Here is a 5,670-nt window from a genome sequence, read left to right as displayed (position 1 = left end):
TAAAACGTGACAAAGGCCAATGGTATAACTTGGTTAAGGTGGGGTGGCTAAATCTAACGCTAAAGCCTTTACAGTTGGCCTTGCGTTAAAACTTTCACCAATGTCCCGGTTCGAACGCTAGCGCATGTTTATTATAAAGGAAATTATGTTTATGCCATTTCCGCTCGTAAAAACACACACACACGTGGCAAAACCGTCAAGCCCTTCACAAACGAAGGCAAGAACTTATTGCGTAGTTTTCTAACGTATGCCGCAAACGCCGTAGAACGTCCCGACTTTGGCCCGCACAAGCCTAGATGTTTGGCTCGACATGTGAAAATATTAGAGAGTTTGAGAATTGGGGCCCCAAGGAGCATGGAGACCCAAAAGCCTTCGAGCATCAGGGCGCATTCGCAGAACCCAAGCCACTCTTGGGCTCTTGCGGTCGCGTTGATCCAAGACACAAAAATCGAAAACTACCTTAGGTCCCCAAGGCGTCTTGGATCACCAGCGAGAAGGCACAGACGCAGCGCGCACCACGGCGCAGTATGGCCCGCATCTCGCATGATTTTAATTTCGCCACGTGTGGCGCTTCGTGCGCTTGACCCAACGCGCAGCCTGCGTTGGCCCAATTCTAAAACTCTGCTGATCATCCGATCGCAAGCGCAGTCTGCCAACGCATCTTGGGGACCCAGCGTCTGGAGTCCCCAATCTCTCTATTTTCACGTTGACCGCTCGCTACTGCCGCACCGCACCACTCCTTCAGACACTTCCATCGTTCCGCCCCGCACTTAAAATGCGCATTTGAGGAAGCGCCCGTAGATGTTTGGGACCGGAGCACTCATGACGATGAAGGACAACATTACTGGTGTAGTCTTACCGCTGTAGTACAATTTATAGTCTTTCGTTAGTAGTCATTTACCGCGTTATGTGCTGGAGGACGTGAGTAACTTTTATTAGATGCGAAGTATCTTAAAGGGCCCCTAAACCACCAACAGACGCTCGCGTGCTCCTCTCCGTGCCTTTCCTTCATCGACAACAGCCGTCATGACGTCACCTGTATGATTAAGTGACGTCTCGAGCAAGAGACGCTGTCAATGGGCGAACAAGAGCCTGTTTTAGATGCCCGCGCTTGCGTTTTCACCTCGGACGCTGAGGAAGGGCACTTGGAGATTTGGATAGACGGGCCGACGAACGCAGCCTATCGAAGGAAAGAGCGAAACGACAAAGCGCGTGCAACTCCGCCAGCGTTCGCAGTAGACTCGTGCACACCTGCAACGCCACAACTAAATTCCGAACTCTGCGTGGTTTTGGGGCCCTTTAAGGCCGAGCTCAATCCGGTGGTGTGCGGCGTGACCACCCTTACTGCGCATGCGCATACCCTCTCCACACACCTCCTCTCCACTCACCATCTCCCCTCTCCACTCTCCCTCTCCACCTTCCCTCTCCCCTTCCCCTCTCCACTTTCCCTCTCCACTTTCCCATACCCCTATCCCCTCCCCCTTTCCACTCTTCCTCTGAAACGCGGGCTAGACATGCCGAAATTCTCTCCTGCGCAACGCCGCGATGAGCTCGAGCGCATGTGCGTCCCCTCCCCTTCTCTCTCCTCTCCTACGCTGCCCCCCTCTCGCCCGCCTGTCGACCGCGTTCCCCGCTCGCCCTGTGAGAATTAACGGCCAGGCTAGATGGAAGATACGACGCGCGTAGCGTCCCTCTTCGCGTTCCACGACGCGAGGTCGGTAGCATGCCCAACGAACGCCAACGGAACGCGAACGTGCAAGTGCTCCGGCTTCGCATCACTTCATGGTCCCCTTTAGCGGGAGATGGTGTAATTTTTTCTTTGTTCTTTGTTTCCATTTCAAGTAAATATTTTTGCATTCAATATTCGATACGACATTAGCTCTTTTTCGCCCCTATTCGGCACTATTCGATTCGAGATGAAATTTCACTATACACACACCGCTAATAAATACGAGTCCATCATATAAAGATTCTTAGCGGCTGTTCGTTCTGAAGCGTCTAGCGTAAGCCTTTAGAGGGTTTCGCTTGCTTTCCTTCAAAATTTTAATTTAAGGTAAAGCTTGCCATGCGGAATGAACAGACTAGCTGCTTTCAATAACAGACAAGGCTTGAGTTTAGAAGCGTAGTTATAGAAACGCTCAATAACAAACTTGTTTCTCTGTGTGTGCTGAACGAGAACACAGCAGCATTGGTCTCTCTCATGAATCGGCTCAAAGCAGTCACTCGTGGCTTCATGCGCTCTCGTGCAAGTAGGCAGCTGCGTACAGCTCTTCCGTTCTACATTGCATGTTGTATTTTACAGCTTTTTAGGGGCGAAGCTCCTTAAGGCGGCACCCGTTCGTCCCTCGTAGTCGTAGTAGTAGTAGTAGTGCGTAACCAGTCGTAACGCTAGTACCAGATCTTGACCTCCAAGATGGTGCTGGTGGGAGATTTTTCCTGTGCGTTGTTGAACAATAAAAAATTCGCAGCGTGCGCGTTAACTAAAAGCCGAATTCTTCTGTCTTTCATTCCCCATTAGCAGCCATTGGCATGTTCCAGTAGGAAACGTTAGTAGAAGTAGAAGTGTAAGTGTTAGCTAAAAGCCGACTTCTTCTGTCTCTCATTCCCATTAGCAGCCATTGTTTACCTCCAAGGTAGTGCCTGGTGAGATTTCTCCTGTGCGTGATTAAACAATAAAAATTTTGTTCAAAACGCCGTTGATTGATGAAATAAACCAACGAAAGACGCCAGATGTTTTCTAAAAGCTAAACGAAAGAACGCCAGATGTTTCTAAAGCAAGACGAAAAGACGCCAGCTGCTTAACGAAAGACGCCAGATGTTTTCTAAAGCAATGGTTTTCTAAACAATGAAAATTCACAGCGTACATGTAAAATTAAAGTGAGCTGCAAGTCGTCATAACTCATCGAACCTTTAGTATAAACGCGCCCGATCTCACGTCGGTGATGATGTACTGGGCAGAATTCACGGTTTACCGATGAACCTCCGCAGCTTCGCCCACTCATCATCATCATTCACTCCGTGGATATGCTGTGATTTTTGCTTACATGCTAAGCCATTACTTGTTACAGAGGCGAGGTGAACGTCGTAGTCAAAGCTTGCGGCTCTCCCATAGTGTAATTAGCGCGGCAAACCTTCCCTCATATTTTACAACGAAACTATGAAAAATAAAGTTAAACACGGGACCACGGGCAAGCGCTATATACTTTACACTGCTATTCTCTGTCTAACGTCATTTTGTGCTCTGTCTTGGAGCTCTCAGATTAATCACACAACTGGTCTCTCGAAAACTACACCATCTCCCACTAAAGGGAAACGTGTGGATGCGAAGCAGCAGGGATCCAGTGTCAGCGCCAGTGTCAGCGCTGACGTTGACACTGGCGCTGACGCCTGCGTTTTGCTGGCTCTAACTCTGACACTGGCGGCGGCGTTGACGCTGGCGCTCATCACGGCGTTGAGCAGGAGAGAATGAGGCGCGCGCTCCGCCATTTTATGCCGCGGAACTACCGTGCCGCCCTCAGCGGAGTCTGCAGCTGTCGCACCACCTGTCGTGCGCGCCGCTCCGTAGAGTAGATCATTCCTAGAGGAGAGAGAGGGGGAGGGGACGCGCATGCGCTGTGGGGGGTTGACGCCGCCGGAGGAGGGATGGACAAAGCCCCCGCCATCAGCTGCTTCGCATCTAAACTTCCTGAGACATTCCACTCTGTGAAGGTGGTTGACCAGCGAAGTGTACGGCGGCGGTCGCATTCGCGGCGTATTTGGCCGTATACGCTTGCTATTTCGGAGACGTGCGCACGACGCGCGGCCGTCCAATGACAATTTCGGAGCGAGAATGACCACACCAAGCGCATACGCGCATGCGATTCGCTGCATTGTGGTGCACGTCACAAACACGCCCACCACACTGCCTATTACTCCCCTTTTTTTCGGGGCGTTGAAGTCGCTTCATTAAAGTCTCCTGCGTACCAGTAGTCGATGTCCACTTATCGGGGCTGATTCGCAAGCTCAAAATTGGCCGATTAGTGGTTGAGTTTTCCATTATATTCAATAGGGTAACATTTCCTATGTTATTGTTATCTAAATATTGATTTGAATTGCCAATTAGAGGTAATAAAATATTAAAAGCCGTCAGAATTCAGCCAAATGTTCTTTCATTCTCAATGAGAAATTCCTTCCTAGCACAACGTCACTGTAGCTGTATCCAGAGTAGTGGCCCCGAAAGAAAGATTATTGGTTGTTACTTGTTCCTCGTCGTCGTCGTTTTCATCTGTGATGGCTATCTCCATAATGAGGTCGAACGCCCGCGGGCGAATTTTTAGATGCGAAGCAGCTTTTTCTTGGGGCTGTGTCTGTCCTTCCCTCACGCGTCCGCTCCCCCACGCGCGCGCGCCAACTCTCCCCCTTTCCTCGCGTGAGTGCGAGGAGGTGGGTGGAGGAGGCCTGCAGTAAAACTAATAATATGACATGACGACTTGTTACCCTGTGCGTGTAGGCCTATTACTCATCAACTATAAATGAATCGGGTCGGAAAATGCAAGTCGGGGTAAAGAACACTGTACACTTTATCAAAGGTTACATACGTAGCCATAAGATTATTCAGGGGTGCTAAAGTAGTCGTAAATTTGACAAGAAGTCAGAATCCTTGAGGAAATCTCCAGCCTCGACGATGATTGAAATCGTCGACTGCGAAGGCCATATTTTTTCGTGAGGCTTACAACATTGAGACCCAGCCGGAAATCCTGATGTATTTGTTGTTTCCCTTCAAGAGATGCCCCCTTGCGCTTTGTCGGCGGCATCTTTCACAAACACGCAAACGAGCGGAAACTCATGTGAGAAATCCGCTCCAGGCTTTGCGCTACTTGCGTGGATGCGACACAACACGCTCTTTCTCTCCTGCCTTGAGCGATTTCGATGGTGAGGCCACGTTTGCGCACGCAAAAGCCCCCTCAGATTTTACCCACGGCAGCCTGTTTTCGGCACTTATAACGGGTTTTGACGTCATTATTTCAAAGGTATTTTCTTTTTGTCAAACTTGCGCACAAATTTTTGTAGAAAGCCCCTTTCGGGCTACAAGAATTCTATCGTTGTATCTGATGCGTCACCGATAATTGTGTCGCATTATATGGTTTGCTTCTGCGTGGGGGCAAGGTGAAACTTGAGAAATCTTAAGAATGTGATGATTACTGGCGATATATTTTATACCTCGCAACGCGGATGACGCTGTGTTTCGCTTTTGACTTAGAAGAAAAAATAGTAGAGAAGGAAAGGCAGGGAGGTTAACCAGTTTAGGCATACCGGTTTGCTACCATAAACATGGAAATAGGGTGGGGGAGATTTAAAGATGGAGAGGAGAGAGAGAAAGACAGTACATAACAGAGCACGCACACAACAATCCGTCCACTTTTGCGTGGTAAGCGCCATTACGGTCACAGCCGCTTGTCCAAGTTCATTTCTCTTAAAAACCTCAGAAACGCCTTCGTCGCCTTCAGCTGCGTTGTCTTCTGTCGATGACATGCAAGAATAGTTCCAAAAGACATTTGTCTATTGTCAAGGTGCGCTAGAACGGATGCCAGTGACTGTCTCTGAACATTATATTTCGGCCATTCCAATGCGAAAGGAATTAGATTTCGTAAATGCCACCCGTAGCCATAAGCCATAAAGCAGTGTGGCCTC

This window comes from Rhipicephalus sanguineus, chromosome 9 (genome assembly GCF_013339695.2).
Source record: "Rhipicephalus sanguineus isolate Rsan-2018 chromosome 9, BIME_Rsan_1.4, whole genome shotgun sequence".
NCBI classification, from domain to species: Eukaryota; Metazoa; Arthropoda; class Arachnida; order Ixodida; family Ixodidae; genus Rhipicephalus; species Rhipicephalus sanguineus.
Note: the sequence above shows the minus strand (reverse complement) of the source record.